The sequence below is a fragment of the Rhinolophus sinicus genome, linkage group LG05 (assembly GCF_036562045.2).
Source record: "Rhinolophus sinicus isolate RSC01 linkage group LG05, ASM3656204v1, whole genome shotgun sequence".
Taxonomy (NCBI): Eukaryota; Metazoa; Chordata; class Mammalia; order Chiroptera; family Rhinolophidae; genus Rhinolophus; species Rhinolophus sinicus.
This window is the reverse complement of record NC_133755.1, coordinates 162,796,866-162,816,954: the sequence shown is the minus strand read 5'-3', so window position 1 is coordinate 162,816,954 and position 20,089 is coordinate 162,796,866. Positions and strand designations below refer to the sequence as shown.

The 20,089-nt window shown below is 32.9% G+C and overlaps 1 long non-coding RNA gene across 1 annotated transcript in view; it reads left to right on the top strand.

Annotated features, from left to right (window-relative positions):
• LOC141566993 (uncharacterized) overlaps positions 1–20,089 on the top strand; it is a 650,611-nt gene that overhangs the window by 524,764 nt on the left and 105,758 nt on the right. Inside the window, exon 4 of the long non-coding RNA XR_012496957.1 lies at positions 19,221–19,326. This is a non-coding gene — a long non-coding RNA (uncharacterized LOC141566993). The remainder of the gene's footprint in view (positions 1–19,220; positions 19,327–20,089) is intronic.

The window sequence follows — 20,089 nt, the reverse complement described above, 5'->3', positions numbered from 1 at the left end:
TTGTCTAAGGAAATAAACATATATAGTAAGGTCACAATATGTATATAAATAAAATAAATATCAAATTTAATATAGTGGTTACCTTGGAATGGGGAACTAGGTTGATGGAGTAGCTGACACTGAAGTTTTCATAGACATTTGTAATGATTTATTTTATAAGCTGAGGAGTGGTTGCATCAGTGTTGATTATTTTATTCTATATGCCTTTTCTTTGAAATAGTTTGTAATTTATTTAGAGTGAAATTTTCCACTTTGAGTTACGAAGGGGAAATTTTTGCCATGAAGCTATGCATGAACTATTGACTTAACAACAACAAAGAAAGGTCTGAATCTGGTTTGTAGCATTTCAATAATAGTACTTATAACACATAATAGAAAGAAAAATGATAGGGCTAGATAGAACTGATAGTAGATAACAGAAGAAAATAGCATGTAACCAGATAAACTGACTAAAAATATTTCTTTGTTCTAGGACAAATTTATGTCTCTTTCGAAGTCCTTATCTGTGTAGACATTACCATCTCTCCTCTCCTCTAAGTATCCTTAAAGTCCACACTCAGGAACCAACAGTTCTGGGGAAGAGGATCTTCTTAGATATTGAGTTTTTGTTTGTTTCTGGATACCTCTGAAGTTTCGCATCTTTTCTTATAATGGACATCAGAAAGGCTTATATCCTCAGGAGCACTGGCCTCCATATTTCTAGAGGAGAGTTCAGAAGATAATATCTGCATGCCAAATGTCAAACCCAACATCTTTACTAGAACACAAACACATTTAGGTGAGTTTCCTGGTTATTTAATATCCTCATAGAAAATTGGAATTAGTAAACAGCCTTAGTGCTTGCTCAGAGATACCGAGAGAGCCCCAGAGAGAAAGGTCAGGCTCTGCATTTTGATTAAGACTTGTTTTGTTTTGTTTTGTGTTTCCTACCATGAAGCAATATTGTTGGGTCAGTTGGTCACGCCAGGGTTCTAATTCTGAATTCTTCACCTACTACTTGTGAAAACATGAAAAAAATCCTTGAAATATTGTATTGGGTATTTTTTTCATTTTTTCGTTTATGAAAACTAGAATAATAATAATTCACAGGACTGCTGTGATAATTAAATACGTAAAATCCTCTAAAATATTGTTTAATATTATTAACTAATGAGAAATATTTATAATCTCCAAATTTAACCATTCTTTGATAGATTTTTTGTTTCTTTCTGAAGCCCAAATTAGCTTGTCCTCTGAATTCTAAGATTTCAGAAGAAAATAATAAAGCCTGCAGTAGGGAAAAAAAAAATAAAAAAAGGATGGCAATTCCATATTGAGACACTTTTTAGTCCCTACTCCAGCAACTTCTATTGCTCAGACAACGTGAGGGAATTCAGATCAGGTCAGTATTTAGCACTGTATTCCTATTCACTACAGATTCTTTTAAAAAATCAGTTGCAATTCCTTGTTAATAGTGGACTATTTTTAATTTTTTTAATACTGTGAAAAGACACAGGACAAACATTTCAGAAATTTTGGAATGCATAATAAAATTTTACAAAAAAAATTCACAGTCTGCATACTGTAGGCTTATTGTGCAATAGTGAATTAAAAAACACCTAATTAAAAACAAAGCTAGCATGTCTTAAGTATGCGCCAGTGTGCTAAGTAAGTTCTTTGAAAGATTATGTCAGGTACGACACACCTGAGCTCTGACCTATATGAAGTCGATGTCATTGTTAGCCATGTTTACAGATGAGTAAAGTAAGGCAATTGTTACAAATAATTTGCATATGGGAATGGCTGAGCTAGGATTTGAAACCAGCTCCTTGCCTATTGAGCCCATGTTCTTATAGTCTATTAGGTTGGTGCAAAAGTAATTGCGTTTTTTGCAATTTTTTTTTTTTTTCAACCTTTTAAATTACAATTACTTTTGCACCAACCTAATAACTAGCACCTAGCAACCTAGTCTCTTTTCCTACTGGCCCTGAAAGGGACTTCACTTTCCATTCAAAGATTATTTTATAATGACAAGTGATGGAAAGGCAGTACCGCCCTAAGGTCTCCAAACTGCAGCAATATCTATCAATCACGCAGCAGATAAATAGATTTCAGAAGTTTTGTGTACAATATGTTCTTGAATTTGGACTTAAGCTCACACTGACATACAGTATTTCACTGCTAATGTGATCTCTTTCTAGCAGAGGGAACATTCTTTTCTAAAATTGCATTGCAAAACTTGTTTGCTTCCTAGCAAAACAATTTTTGAATTTCCGTATAATTTCTGTTAAATCTATTTTTAAAGTTGAAGCTTAGGTCAAATGCAAATATGAATATAGATTTATCCGGCATGCATAATTTGTAGTCTGTGTGGAACTGACTCATCTGTCTTCAGTATCTGGCAGTCACATGAAGAGCTCTCCTGCTAAGAGTGACCTATTCATCCTTCAAATAAACATCACAAGAGGAAGAAAAACAATATGTACAGTTCCAAAGGAGGGACAACATATTGTGCATGAGCAGATATACTTGAGTCAGATCTGTCAACAGTCTTTAGAATTAAAAGTTCCTCAATCAGAAAGCACTCAGAAATGCTGAGAAATTCTAAATGTAAACAATCTAAAACATTAGGATTATATTCCTTTTTAAAATACTATAAGGGATGAACAAATTGTAAACAAGTTCCTTGAATATCTGCAGAATTATTTTGAAACATGAATTATTCAAAAATATGTAAATGTCTCTATATAGAGACATTTCTTCTTCTGTATGTCCCTTAGTTTAATCTGGACACATGTGTCTATTTCTAACCTTATTATCTATATTCTCCTCAACTTCATCTGTATCTATAGAGATATACACATCGAAAAATGCTTCAGATACTCTATTTGTATTTTTTTTCTATGAGAGAAAATATATAAACCATCATATCCCCACTAACAGATTTCTTTAAACGTATATGTAATTTTTAGTAAAAATATAGAATACCTACTATAGAATAAGACTGATTTTCTATTTTTAATACAGTGACTGAAATTAGGAGGATGAACTGATCTGAAATTTTTTTCCAGCTTTAAAGAGATAAAAGACTATTTCCCTGATATATATTATATTTAAAATAATTTTAGGATAGGATTTGAAGAAGAATTTTAGAGAGCATAAATATTCTACCCCAAGATGTAAAAATCACTTCTTTTTATCATCTGGAATAACTTCCCATATTTGTGTGGGTATCCATAGAAGAAATGAAGAATTACATTACTATTCTAGTGAAAATTATGACGATAAATAATTGGATAGAATAAACTTATAATAATATATAAGATTTAAAATGTTGGGTATACTGCCAAAGAATTTAAGGGCCTATACACAATTGAAAACTCATTTCAGAGAATTTACTATTGCAATTGAATACATTTATTTTTAGGGCCATCCCATCTTACTATTGTTAAAAAAAAAAAAAAAAAGAAGTTAAAAAATGGAATTCCTCCACCAAGAAACTATTAGAGCTGATAGATGAATTTAGTAAAGTAGCAGGATACAAAATTAATATTCATAAATCAGTTGCATTTGTATATACAAATAATAAAACATCAGAAGAAGAAATTTAAAAAGCAATCCCATTTACAATTGCTCCAAAGACTATAAAATACCTGGGAATAAATTTAACCAAAGAAGTAAAAGATCTGTACTCAGAAAATTATAAGACACTGAAGAAAGAAATGAAAGAAGATACAAATAGATGGAAACACATACCATGTTCATGGATAGGAAGAATTAATATAGTTAAAATGTCCACACTGCCTAAGGCAATATACATATTCAACACAATTCCTATCAAACTACCAATGACGTTTTTAACAGAAATAAAACATATAATCCTAAAATTTATATGGGACCATAAAAGACCCCAGATGGCCTCAGCAATCTTGAGAAATAAGAACAAAGTGGGAGGTATAATGATACCTGACACCAAAGTATACTACAAGACTACAGTACTCAAAACAGCATGGTGCTGGCATAAAAACAGACACATAGATCAATGAAACAGAATAGAGTCCAGAAATAAATCCATGCCTATCTGGTCATTTAATCTATGACAATGGAAGCAAGAATTTACATTGGGGTAAAGACAGTCTATTCAATAAATGGTGCTGGGAAACCTGGACAGACACATGCAAAAAAATGAAGCTGGACCACCTCCTTACACCATATACAAAAATAAATTCAAAATGGCTTAAAGACTTAAATGTAAGATTTGAAACCATAAAATTCCTAGAAGGAAATATAGGAAGAAACATCACAGACATTACACGGAGTAAAATTTTTACTGATATATCTCCTTGCGCAAGGGAAGTAAGAGAAAAAATAAACGTGGGATTACATCAAACTAAAAACGTTTTTCACAGCAAAGGAAACCATCAATAAAACAAAAAGGGATCCTACTGATTGGGAAAAGATATTTGCCAATGATATATCTGATAAGGGGTTAATATCACAAATTTATAAAAAACTCACTCAACTCAACTCCAAAACAACAAACAACCCAATTAAAAAATGGGCAGAGGACATGAAGAGACATTTTTCTAAAAAAGGCATACAGATGGCAAACAGACATAAGAAGAAATGCTCAACCTCACTAAACATCAGAGAAATGCAAATAAAAACCACAATGAGACACTACCTCACCCCAGTCAAAAGGGCTATCATCAATAAATCAACAAACAACAAATGTTGGTGCAGATGTGCAGAAAAGGGAACACTTGTGCACTGTTGGTGGAATGCAGGTTGGTGCAGCCACTATGGAAAACAGTATGGAGGTATCTCAAAAATCTGAAAATGGAACTACTTTATGATCCATCAATTCCACTCCTAGGTATATATACGGAGAAATCCAAAACTCCAATTCAAAAATCTTTATGCACTCCTATGTTTATTGCAGCACTATGCACAATAGCCAAGACATGGAAACAACCGAAATGCCCATCGGTAGATGACTGGATTAAGAAACTGTGGTACATTTATACAATGGAGTATTACGCAGCCATAAAGAAGAAAGAAATCTTACCATTTGCAACAACATGGATGGACCTAGAGAACATTAGGTTAAGTGAAATAAGTCAGACAGAGAAAGACAAATACCATTTGATCTCACTTATATGTGGAATCTAAAGAAAAGATAAATGAATGAACTAATCAGAGACAGTTTTGGAGACATAGAGGAAAAACTGAGGGTTGCTAGATGAGCGGTGGGGTGGGGGTAAGGGGGAAGATGAGGGGTTTAGAAAATAGTCGGTAACCACAAGATGGCCACAGGGTTTTGAAAATTAATTTGGGGAACATAATCAATAATGTAAAGATTTTGTAGGGTATCCGATGGACACGTGTCCCATTTGGGAGACCACCTCAGGGATGATGTAGATACCTGATCTCGGCACTGTACACCTGAAGCTAAACAATAATGAATGCCAACTATAATTTTATATATATACATATATGTATATGTATATGTATATGTATATGTATATGTATGTGTATGTGTATGTGTATGTGTATGTATATGTATATGTATATGTATATGTATATGTATATGTATATGTATATGTATATGTATGTACATGGTTACAGGAAGCTGAATACAGCATTAGGAATAGAGACAGTGGAAATGTAATGGCTCTGTGCGATGTCAGAGGGATAGTGGATGGGGGAGGGGGGTTCACACAGTGTGAAGGATATAAATGATAAACGTCTAAGTATTGCTTTGTCTTGTGCACCTAAAACTAATAAAAAAAATGGAATTCCATACTGTTATAGCAAGATTATTTCCAATTGAGATTTCCTGACCCAGGATTTCAGGAGTAATACGAGGTCTGACAATTATGTTCTCGAACTCATCCTAGAAACAGTGCTACATACCTCATTGCTGAATATCACTACAGTCACCTTCAATGTACTCCCCTTGGGAAGCTATGCACCAATGCCAGTGCCACCCTTCAAAGCAATTTTGGGACTCTTTTTCTAGAAAGGCCATCAGAGCTGTCCTCGTATTACCCTTGATGTTCTGAATGTCATCAAAATGTCTGCCTTTCAATATTTCCTTTCTCTTTGGGTAAAGAAAGAAACCACTGTGGGCCAGATCAAGTGAGTAGGGAGGGTGTTCCAACGCAATTATTTATTTACTGGCTGAAATCTCCATCACAGACAGTGCCATGTGAGATGGTGCATTGCTGTGATGCAGGAGCCATGAATTATTGACAAAAAGTTCAGGTCATCTAACTTTTTCACGCAACTTTTTCAGCATATCCAAATAGTAAACTTGGTTAACTGTCCCATTGGTACAAATTCATAATTAATTAAACCTTGGCTATCAAAAAAGGTTAGCAACATCTTTTTGACTCTTGATTTGGACTGACAGAACTTTTTTGGTCATGGAGAATTGGCTGACTTCCACTGTGCACTTTGACAGTTTGTTTCAGTCTCATAGTGGTACACCCATTTTTCATCACCAGTGATAACAGGGCCCAAAACATCGTCTTGCTTCTCCAAAAGGTCTTGGCAAACTTTGACTCTCCTTTGATTTTGTTTAGCCGTGAGCTCCTTCAGGACCATTTTTGCACACATCTTTCTCATGCCAAGATTTTCAGTTAAGATTTTTCTGTTTCTCTATTGATGTTTCTTTGGTCTGCTATGCTTCTCAGTCAGCCAATAATTTTGATGCACAATTCGACAAATTTTTGCAATGTTTCATTAGTTCTGCTCATTACTAGCCACCCTGACCTCTTGTCATCAGTGACGTGTTCTCTCCCCTTAGAAAAATGTTTAATACATTTATACACTGCCATTTTCTCATGGCATTATCACCAAAACTTGGGCTAACATGTTCCTGATTTCAATTCCACTCTTGCCAAGTTTAACAAGAAATTTAATGTTTGTTCGTTGTTCTAATTGAAGCTCAGACATTCTTGCGACAGCACATAAAAACACGCAACAGCAATAATGAATGCCACTCAGCAAGAAACCACAGCTGTGAGACACCGATACTAATATACCAAGGTTACGTATGATACCTTACCAAGTTCTTTGTACAGTGCTGCCAACGTAAGCGCATGGTGGCAAGTTAGCGCACTGAATTGTCAGACCTCAGTATATCACATTTTCCCAATAACCTTGAGTTTTGAATTGGCCAGGATTGTTGTTTTATTAAAAGCTGCAGGGGCGTGGGGCACAAGACTAGTGAAAGCTATTCCAGATTAAAAGCGACTAAAGAGACACTGAAAATTTACAATGTGACAACCACAGAAGTCATTCCTACAATATGTGATGCAATTTGAATATGAATAGATGGTAAGTCTAAATAGACTTCTAGCCTCTAGAATTGTGAGAAATATTTTTCGTTTGTTTATAAGTTACTCTATTTGTGGTATTTTGGTAGTAGCCTAAACAGACTAGGATAATACCCTAGTGGAAATATTGGTAACAAAGTTACATATGTGAGTCTAGAGTTGAGCAAAGGTCTGAGCTGGAAATCCAAATTTAGGAGTGAACATCTTATAAAAGATATTTAAAACCATGAGACTGGATGATTGATGTGTCAGTACTAATAGTAGGAAAACTTATATATGGTTCAGACTAAGCAAACCCAATCTCAGCTTTTTTTCAAAACTAAGCATTTTTATAAATGTGTGTTAATTCCCTTGGTCTACATAATTCTATGAGATTGGTAGAGTTAGCCCAATTTAGAGATGGGAAGTCAAGGCATACAAAAAGTCAGAAACCTTGTGTAGGATCATGCAGAGGTTTTTCAGGAGAAGGTACAAATAAAAAAGGATAACTTATATTTTTGATGCAATATAATTAAAGTAGAGATTAATAATATGATACGATTTGATACAAATCTTTATAATTGCCTACTGGTTAGAGATTTTAAGATGTTTCTCTTTCAAATACATATATATTTATTTCTTAGTGATCCCTGCAATGCTTGGCACAAATTTCCATTGTTTGTCCTCCATAGTTATCTTTTGATATTTTTATTATTTTAATATTTGTCTATTTTCTCTGCCTTACATCACTGATAAGATGTTCAGCAATGTCTATTATTATATTTGCTGCTTCTTACATGCATTTTAAAAGAGATACTGGATTTTAAATTCCTTGTAATATTTCAGTGGTTCTGTATTTCTCATTTAAACTTAACTAGTTGCCTTTTTCACCTAATTCCGATCTCTATGGATCTCTCCTCTTGTTGTATAGTTTGTGTATGCTTACATTTTATTTATGATGTAGGTACTTCGATTTTTAAAGATTCTTGTAAAAATAGCCTTGGGAACTATTTATCTTCTGAGCCTTCCATATTATGTTTTATTTTCCTTATTTTCCTTTCCTTAACTTGCTACCAAAGCACCACTTGAAATTTGAGGTTGGAGGCAGGGTATTAACTTCCAACAAGAAGGCAACATTCTTATATGATGGGTTAAGATTGAAGGCAAAACCCTGATATAGACAAATTCATCTTTGTCATGTGGCTCTGGTGATAACAAATGCTATATTTTTTCTTCAAACTATCGTACATTATATCCTATTATAATTGATGGGTGGAGAGATTCCTCATAATTAAACTGGCTTAGGGTTCGCAGGTATTCCATTATAACTATCATGACTTAATTCTGGATCTCTAATAGTGCTAGAAGCCAAACTGCTCCATGAATACCCTGTGATGCAATAAATGGTTCTATGACAATGTCATAAAAAAATCAACTCACCTAGTTTCACAGAGAAAGCATAAAGATTCAATAGGGGCAAAAATATATTGCCTAAGTGGATTTTTTTTCTCCCTCTTTTTGAGAAATTATCCACTCAATTATTTTGGGAATCAAGATTTATATTTATCTGAGGTTAAATATTGGAAAATCAGGATAAAATGATATATTAATCAATTTGTGACAACACAAAATAAAGCTGTACTTAACCAAAAAAAGTATTTTCTGCACCAGCACAGAAGAGTAATTACTATGTAGTAAGATTTATTACCCATAATTTGCAGGTGGAAAAATTTGAGATACAAATATGTAAATTAACTGGCCTGAAGATATACGATATAGTAGATGCCAGAGGTCGTACCAAAATGCATGCCATCTAGTTCAAGTTCTATGTTCTTAAATCACTCTAATAGAAGGCTCCTGTGAAATATATCAGCCTAGGCAAATCCGCGTAGGGAAATCCACCATAATCAGTGAATCAAAATAATCGCTTCATATCCCCATTTCCCTTCAGGGATGTGTTTGTTCCTCAAGTACTATAATTTGTTGTTAGAAGTACATTCTTGACTCTAGGACAGTGACAGTGATGAACAAATGATTAATGGTATAAGTTTCAATAAATATTTGGTCACATCAATTCTGAAAATTTTACTATATTTGAAAAGCAAAAAACAAACAAACTTTAAGTTCAACAATTCTTTTATGCATTTTGACACTTGAAAGATTTTAAAATATTTCCTTGGTATCTCTCTGTTTTATCATAAAGTATTATAATGCTCTTATTTTTATAAAATTTACTGCATGGGTGAAATTATATAGCATTTTGTGTACTTCTGACTTTGAGTTTTTGCTGTAATTGCTTCCTCAGAAAATATACTGTGAAAAAACTATCTTATGCGGTGCTATTTTGCTAAACTCATCTCAAATAAAAAAGTAAAGCCAAATAAAAACCCCATCAAGGGTTATATATTCACTTTGTTTTACTTTAATATATAGAGAGCACACATTGAGAATATGTGAAAATATATTTACTTTATTACATCTTTATTGGTTAATAAAGAAAATATTCCCTGTATATTTCATAATTTAAGGAAAAGCTACTAAATATTATAAACTAAAAATATTAGAAAATCTACACTTTAATTATACTGTATGTGTTTTTTTAATACATCTTCAGCTTTGTTTTTTTATGTAGCTTTCAATAGTGTTTGCTGACATGGGGATTTATTATCATTTGTGGCCAAATAGTTTACTGTGTACTATATCAGTAATTTTTATCAGAAAAGAGAAGTGTTTCCCCAGTGATATATGTCTTTTTGTCTATCATTATTATGAAAAAAAATACACAAAAGGGAACTTGAAACACATTATATATTTAGTGATATTTTGCAAATACTGCACTACTATTATACCTAAAAAAAATTAATTGTGGTAAAATACACAAACATAAAAATCACCTATTAACTATTTGTAAGTATACAGTTCAGTAGTGTTAAGTACATTTCCATTGTTGTGCAGCCCATCTCCAGACCATTTTTCATTTTGTAACGTGGAAACTCTATACTTGTTAAACAATGCCTCTCCATTTTCCACTCATCCTCAGCTCCTGTCAACCACCCTTCAACTTATGTCTTAATGAATATGAGTATTCCAGGTACCTAATATAAGTTGAATCATACAGTATTTGTCTTTTTGTGATTAGCTGTTATAGCATATATGAGAAATCCGTTCCTTTTTTTTTAAGGATGAATAATATTCCATTTTATGTATATACCAATTTTGTGTATCCATTCATCCATGGATGGACACTTGGATTGCTTCCACTTTTTGGCCATTGTGAATAATGCTGATATAAACATGTTTGTACAAATATCTCTTTGAGAACCTTCTTTTAATTTTCTTAGATATATATCTAGAACTGGACTATGGTATTCTACTTTTAATTATTTGAGGAACCACCATACTTTTTCCATAGTGGCTGCACCATTTTCCATAGTGGCTGCACCATCTACCAATAGAGCATAAGAGTTCAGTATCTCTGAGTTCCCTATCTCTATATCTTTGCCAACTCTTTATTTTCTGTTTGTTTGCTTGTTTTATTTTTGTTGTTGTTAGTTTTTTTTTGTTTTTTTCTTGTTGTTGTATTTTGGTTTTTATTTCTTTGTTGTTGTTTTTTTGTTTTTGTTTTTGCTTTTTTTTTTGTCTATCCTAATAGTTGTGAAATGTGAGGTAGTATTTCATTTGGTTTAGGTTTACATTTCCCTAATGACTGGTGCTGAACATCTTTTCATGTGCTTATTATTCATTTATACATCTTGATTGGATAAATGTCTATTAAAGTCCTTTGCTCATTTTTTAGCCAGGGTTTTCTTTTAACCATTAGATGTTCAACATTAATTAAAAATTGGTAGTGGGTTGTCCTTCTGTTCCTGAACCTTAATTTTAAAATATTTCTCTAGTTGTGATGGTTTTGTACCTCAAAGGATCAAATAACAATAGGACAATGCTCTTTGTTGGTATTAGATCTATACTCATATTATCAAATGGTTTTATTGATAATGTTAAAATTTGACTTTTTTCTATAAGTAAAATCTTATTACAAAATCATAATTTTTACCTCATTATATAGCTGACAATGAGTGATACCACAAGAAGATGGCATTTTCTTCTTCTCTTAGAATTCCAATATTGACATTATCTATATTTACAGCTTCTTTTATAAATGACTTGATTTTTCTAAGCTAAAATTAGACAACATAATTCATACATCTACTTAATTTTGTACTCTCATGTTTACTTGATTTTGAGAACAGCTCCCTGGATTCAACCACCCAAAAAGATGAGAGCAGTTTTTTAAAGTCCAGGATGTTAGGTAGGATTAGAAACATCAATATGTTCATGAGAGAACACAATCTCTTTAGTCCATGGGCACATTAATTTGGTTTTTTGGCAACTTTGAACTCTATTTAGTTACTTTGCAATTTCATTTTCTTTATATATTTCCAATTTCATTTTTAGAATATTTCTCAGCACCACCATGAATCTGGTGTAGTGAAATAGGGCAACCTTCCAAGTCGCACAAATCCCATGCACTGGGGAAACCTAGGGAGTGTGGATTCTGCTCCAAAACATATAAAATTTCTCTTTCGTTGGCAGGCTTTTCCTTTTTTCATTTAACTTTTCAGTATTTGACATGAGAGCAACACAACCTTATGAGACGGGTGAATCTAGGGGAAAGGGGCCAAATAGGCCCATGCAGTCTCTTTTGAGCCTCAGTCGTACAGATTTACCAAAGTTAGAAAGTCTTCCTGATTCACACTTAATCTAGTCCATTGGTTCTCACCATGGTTCCAGAACAACACCGGACCATCAACTACAAATTCTCAGGCTCCACCCTAACCTGGCAGTGGGGCACCACAATTTGTGTTTTCAAACTGTGGGTGAATTTGATGCACACTAAAGTATGAAAGCCACTGGAGAGTCTAAATCACCAAAGCTAAGCACTACGTAGAAGTTTGAGGTTAAACAATGAGAGTAATAAATAGAGTAATTTACTTTCCCGGATTGTTGCTGCAGAATGAATAATTTGTGTGTCAATCTTTGGCAGTAGTGGTTAGTTTGAAATCAAAGTTGTTTTTGGAGGTTCAAAATCACAACCATTTTTATTTTGTCTCCTTTTGAGGTTCAGTCTATCCTTATGACTTGCAAATTCCATAATTGTAATTTTGCCTACTTCCAAAACTTATTTATAACCCCCAAATCAATTTTTGTGAGTAATAATATATATGCACAGAGTGGCAAAAAGTTGAGTTGACCTACATGCTTGTTCCCAGTTAAGGTCAAATACAGTGATTCTCTGCCTTCTTGTCTGAACTGTCATACTGGAAACAAGTGTCTTTTTATAGTCTGTTTAATGATATGATTTTTCCATGTTTTTTTTTTTTGTTGTTGTTTTTTGGTGATTTTTCTGTTTAAATGGCCCTTAAGCATCATGCTACAGTGCTGTATTTTGTCCCTAAATACAAGAAGCCAAGAAAGAATGTGCTTTATGAAGACAATATTTAGGTCAGATAAGCTTCGTTTAGACATGAATTTTGGTGCTGTTGACTCTGAGTTCAGTCAGTGTTGATGGATCAATAATATGTATTAAATACAGCACCTTTAAACAGACACAATCATAAAACAAGATTATGTACGAGTATTTATCGGTTGATGGAAATGTTGTGACCAGAGGCTTGCAGGAGACTAATCCTGTATTTTCACCTGAGCAATGGTTCAGTATTCACTAACTCATTGCTCATGACTTTATACAGCATCACTGCCATAAATAATGAGAATCAATTGTGTATGATTTCATTTTCTCAGTTCTCTACCAACTTGCAAAGGTATCTCCATCTAATGTTGTCTTGGTAGTGTTATTTTTTCCCACTGACCTAATCTTGTACTTCTCAAATTATTTTAAGATTATTTTAACATCTGACTTTCAAACTCACCCAGTACAATCCTTATATGATTTGTTAAAATCCTGTATCCCTTTCCTTCTAGTGACTGTATCATTCAGGACATGTTTCATGTGCAGGAAATATTAGACTCCAGAAGTATTAAAACACATCTCTATTATTTGGCAAAAAGGAATATATTCTAATTCTGATCCTTGAGGCACATGGAACAGGTGCAATCTACTCTATTAGAATATGCTTTACTATACTGGAAATTTTAAATTTAAAAATGTGAAGGAAGCATATTGATGGGAAAGCAGATTATGTGAAATTATTTACATAAGACATATTTTCATCTTCCTGGGTTTGCAGGCCACTGACCATCTCTTGACTATTTTTACAGCTGTAGACCTATGCATGTTTATCCTCATTAGGTAATACAAAATAGTGTAAAGGAAAATTTATCACAAGAATTTATATAAGCTACATGCTTTTGAAATGTTTCTTTCCCTACTAACTATTGACATATGAATGCATTTTACATTTTAATCCCGGGGGGAGGTTACTTTTTTTTTTTTCATTTGGATATGAGATGGCTAGAGATGGTTATAGAGGTGGGCAGCAGACTAAAATAGCCAAAATGTTTATTCACTTAAAATTATAAATTGTACATTAACAGAAACAAATTGCTAGAATAATAGACATTTTCCACCTTTATTTATATAGCTGTAATATAGGAAAAACTCATGATGGTTAATCATTCAGCTCTACGATGATAATCAAATTTTCATATAAGATGCTCAAGGGTGAAACAACTAATGCCAATTTCTTTCCTTCTCACAAATACCCTAAGGACAGCAAAACAGTTTAGATAGATAGCCAATACGTGGTATTTTCATTTCAGTGTATTTAGACATAAATTTCCTTGTGAACCATAAAGTGAAATTTTTTCATAGTAAAGTGGAGACATTTTATGATTTTGACTCTGTAAATGGTTCATGGAATGAATATTCTATCATAATTTTAGATGATTTACATTTTAATTTCAGAATTTCCTGTGACTTTTTATAATTTTATGAGTCAAATTGTAGATGCTTAATTGATTTATGATAGTTTATTGGAATATTTATTATACTTGTAAAAAGAAAAATCATTAAGTTTGACTAAATACCACGAAGGAGTGTTAAAATTGTAAAACTTTGGGAAATGGAGGCTTGTTACTGTTACATCAGCATTAAAGGCAACTGTTTTGTTTCTTATTTCAAAACAGAAGTAGAATCACATAATGAAGTCAGTCAGAACAATGCTGAGAAGAGCATATTTTTGAAATTTTAGTCTAACACATGATTAATCAATTATTTTTTTCTTTCAAACAAGAACTCAAAAAAATGAGATTTGTAGCTGAAGTCCAAAGATTTGATATTAATATCTATATTTAATTTGATTCATCAATGCCCTTTAAGAAAATAAGCATTTGGACAACATAATCACAGTGTGTCCTTTGCTATTTCATGATTAGAAATAGGCATACAAACCTATTCTGGCCAAATTCATGTAAGAGGAAGGGGGAGATTTTTCTTGAAAATTATGTCTCATGTCTATCTGAGAATCGTAGTAAAAAATAACACTCTGGATGACTGATGTGTTTTAAGGAATATCTTGAATGGCTGCATCCAAATTGCCACAATCTTGAGGGAAAAACAAACAAACAAACAAACAAAAAAACAATGTCATGGCTGGGAGGAGGGAAGGGGTAAAATCTGTCCTTAATGGAATATTGAGCCACTGAGTCAATAATGTTGGATATTGTCCAAACACTAAACAATGTAAGTACAAATTTCCTTATTGTTTAGAGATTCACTTGGGGGTTTCTGAGAGTTTCAATCAAAAACATCCCAGTACTTTCTAAAATCAAAATATTGATTTTCAATGATGACGTTAATTACTTCAATGTTTTCCTAACTTATAAAGATTTAGACCTCTGAAAGCCGTTTTGTATTGTATTATTTTCTATAAGTTTCAACCAAAGCAAAGGAAAACAATAAATTTCCACCCAAAATGTGGTAGTTTTCCAATAGAAATCTTTTTCTTTTTACTTCTACCACCAGGTAGTGATTAGATATTGATTGACTTGTCTGCTTAAAACTCCTAACACATTCATCTAATTTTCTTGTGCAGTAATACTTTTCTTCTCTCCAAATATGTGGTTCAGAAAGAAGCTACATTTTAAAAATATATTTCCGTCTTCACAGCTTATTGCTACTGGGATTTATACCTACTGCACTAAATATGTGACTAGACTGTGAGTTCTGAACTTGAGATGAAATAGCGCATACCTAAGCATATCTTTGATGGAAAATATTTTTGTCGTGAAATATGGGAGCTTCTGAGGGAAACACTTTCTGACAATGATTCCAATAGTCAGAGAGAAGCAGAGACAAGAAAAGGAGAGAGTCATAGTGATATTTAATGAAAATTCTTTCCTGCCAAAAATAGGCCAAAAATATGACAGCTATAAATACAATTTTCCACAAGAAAGTCTCCTTCCTATTTCATTGAAACTTTCTTATTCCCGACAATACTACATTTCCTATTAGACCTAGAGACTTAATGTTTTTGATATTTGGAGCACATTTGATATGGTATTTCTTATTTATCTGAAATCTCCACCCCTGTTTTGTCTCTTCTATCTCAACTTTGGGCAACTTAGTGGGTTGGGAATGGGGACTGAGCCAAAGAGTGTAGCAACAGCAACAACAATATTAGCACAAGATTAGGAAAAGGAGAGGAAACTGACAACAACCCTTATACTCACTATATTTATAATTTATAGAAGGCCTGTGCTGAGGGAGGGGGGAAATAAAGGCTCAACTGAAAAAGGCAATTTATCAAAATGAGAATTTTCCTGGAATGAAGATACCTATAAGACTTATTGTCCCAGAAAAAAACAGAAAATGTTATCAAGTCTGTCTAACTAAGATTTTGCCCAGAGAAAAGAAAAAAAAATGTGATATAGTAGATTTCCAGGCAATAATGAGAATAAAGTATTTTTTCTTTATGATTCTATCCTAATGAGTTATGTTTATTCACCGTTAACAGTTATATATCTATATATGCTATTATATATATATATATATATATATATATATATATATGATACATATATATATACACACATATATAGGCTAACTTTATGATAACAATAAGACTTCTGTAAATCTTCTATAGAGTAAGGAGATTGAAAACTATAATTATAAGTTTATGTCAATAAACAGAATAAAGTTTAGAGGATATGCTAGAAAAATAATTTAAACAATTTTAATATTGATGATGATGACAGGAAATGTCTTTTAAGTCATTTTACATGATCAACAATTTTAGCTTAAACATTATTCAGGCACACACATACACACACACATACACATGCCTATTCTTTGGTCCATAATGAGTAAAAAATTAACATACTTCATTTGTTTATTCTGTACACCATCAGTTCCTCCTATACTATGGTATTGTGCTAAGCTATAGGGGGAAATGCTGAATAAATATGCAATGATCTTATTCTCAATGGGTTATTTCCTACTTTAGGAGACACCTAACTAAATAGGTGGACATTATGTGTTTTGGCTGTATTCTCTAAGGGGAAGTTTATAGGAGGGAAGTGGCTAGAAATGGGTGAGAAATCCATTATAGGAGTGACTAGACAAGGGTTCTTGATAAAAATTATGCTCAGCAAACACTTGGAGATTATGTAGGCATGAGCCAATTAAGGGCTAAGGAAAAGATAAATGAAGCAGAGAGAGAAATATTTTAAATGACCTAGAATGCTGGGAAATAATGAGTGGTGGTAAAGGGGCAATAGAAAACAATGAGACAAGAGAGAAAATCATGGGCCAGATCACAGGAAATTTTGCAACGCATGTAAAGGAGTTTGCAATTTAAGAGTAATGTGATCGGATGTAAGTGGGATTGTTTTCTTAATTTCTCTTTTTTTGATAGTTCATTATTGATATATAAAAATGCAACTGATTTCTAATTTATTAATTTTGTATCCTGCTACTTTACTGAATTAATTTATGAGTTCTAATAGTTTTTTGGTGGAATCTTTAGGGTTCTATATATCAGCGGTGCCAAGAAATGTATACAAGTAGACACTTTGGTCAACATTGCTCAAGCAGTAGTTCACCATAATCAGAAGTGTCTAGACTCTGATGGTAACCACTTTGAGCACCTCTTGTAATTGTGGAAGTCAAATGTGACTTGTATTCATCTTTTGTTATTGGTAGATTAAGTATTGCAATTTTAATAGTTTTTTCCTTTCTTAAAATGTGTATACATTTTTGGTACCCTCTGTGTATAGTATCATGTCATCTTCAAATCATGACAGTTTTACTTCTTCCTTTCCAATTTGGATGCCTTTTATTTCTTTTTCTTGTCTGATTTTTCTGACTGAGACTTCTGATACTATGGTAAATAAAAGTGGTAAAAGTGGACATCCTTGTCTTGTTTCTGATTTTAAGAAAAATGCTTTTAGCTTTCACCATTGAGTATGATATTCGCTGTGGGTTTGTCTTATATAGTGTTTATTTTGTTGAAGTATGTTCACTCTATTCCTACTTTGCTGACAGTTTTAATCATAAATGGATGCTGGATTTTGTCAAATGCTTTTTCTGCATCTATTGATATGATCATATGATTTTTATCCTTCATTTTGTTTGTGTGGTATATCACATTAATCGATTTGTGGAGACTAAACCAACCTTGCGTCCTAGGAATAAATGCCATTTGATCATAACCTATGACCCAGCAATTCCACTTCACTTCTGGATATTTTTACATAGAAATCTAAAGCACTAATTAAAAGATATATACACCTGTATGTTCACTGCAGCACTATTTACAATAGCCAAGATATGAAAGCAACCTAAATGTCCATCAATAGTTGATTGGATAAAGAAGAGATGGTACATGTAGCCAATAGAATATTACTCAGCCATAACAAAGAATGGAATGTTATCATTTACTACAACATGGATGGATCTAGAGGGTATTATACTAAGTGAAATAAGAGAAAGACAAATACCATGTGATTTCACTTATATGTGGAATCTAAAACACAAAATAAACAAAAAGAAAACTGAAACAGACTCATAGATACAGAGAAGAAACTGATGGTTGACAGATGGAAGGGTGTGGGGGCTGGAAGAAAAAGTTGAAGGGATTAGGAAGTACCAACTGGCAATTATAAAACAGTCATGGGGATGTAAAATAAAGCATAGGGAAAATAGTCAATAATATTTTGATAACTATGCATGGTGCCAGGTGGGTACTAGACTTATCGGGGAGGTGGGGGGGAATCACTCTGTAAGTTATATAAATGTCTAATCATTACTTTCTAGCTGTACACCTGAAAGTAATATAATATGCAATGTCAACTCTAATTGGAAAAAAACAAAACAAAAAACAGAGCAATGTGATCAAGAAAACAGTTTCAGGCATGAAAGTGATGCTGAAATGTTTGCTTTATAGAAAGACCATTTTGAACTAACATACCTACAGGATGGAGATTCCTCTGGACTGAAATAACAGAAATGCTGAAAAACAAACAAACAATAAGCAAGCTTTGAATGCATCACTGAGATAATGAGAAACAAGAAACCCAATTAAAACTTAAAACTTAAAAAATGGAGAAAATAACTTTCTTAGTTCCAATTATCTTTGTAGAAAGATTGAAATGAAATTCTTCCTCTTTGCAGACTGAATAAAATATAGTTTATGACCAATTGATGAGAAAATAAAATAAGAGACATGTTCATAAAGATTAGGCCTCAAAAACAGTGGTGAAATAGAAAATGGACCCCTACTTTTCAAAAGTGACAGTAAAGAAATTTGCCTTTCTCATTGTTGGCATTGGGTAAAGGGATCAAAATATTGTAATTATGTACATCAGCTGTTTTTCACAAGAATTATATCATGCTTCCTTTTTTTTCCCTAATGTTCTTATTTGCTGATCTATTTGCCCTTTTATTTTGTATTTTATTAGTTCTTGCGTTTTGCAAATATATCTGCCTATCCAGTGTGGTGATCTTTGAAGATGAGGTGTGAAATGGAAGGATTGAAGGCCTGGACTAATGGACAGTTCTAGTAAGGTTAGTGATGAAGAATTACAAGCTTCTGGGTCATGCACCAGAGAGGGATGCATACAATCTGTATTTACAATAAAAGCTTTGAACCTGTGGGTTTTACATGGGCTGAGGATCCAACTTGGCATATTTCTTTGTGTCTTGACGATTCCAAATGAAACAATATTTCCAGAGAAATTAAAAACATGTTTACAGATCACAGTTATTTGACAAGTGAGGATGTTGATTATTTTATGTGGCTTTTAGCATCTAAAATGTTTCATTAAAACATTAATCCTGTAAAAAGGGATCAGGTGATTTAGTAGCAGAGAGTATTGCTCAGAAGAGAATAAGTCACATAGTTGTTAAAAAACAAATAATACAAGCATGTAAGATATAGTGAGGAAATTGCTAAGACAAGATGCTGAATGAGAATTTTGAAAAGATTCTACTCTCAAGGCACATGATCAGCAATGTATTGATATGTGATAGAATATTGAAGAGATTTATGTAATAAACTGAAAAACAAGATCTTCACTATCCAGGTTGATGATAGTCAACACATTTGACTAGTAAGCGTCATCTGTCACATTTATAATATTTGTAAATGATGATGAAATTCACAGTAACTTTCTCTGTGCAGAGAGTGGCTTGAACAAGCAAAAGGCACATATATTTCATGTTTGATCTTCATATCTTGAACAGAAGTTCTGTCTTGGAGGAATTACATTGACATCTGCACTAAGGTGCCCCATCAATGATTGACTCCTTGAATTTCACCTCTCTTATC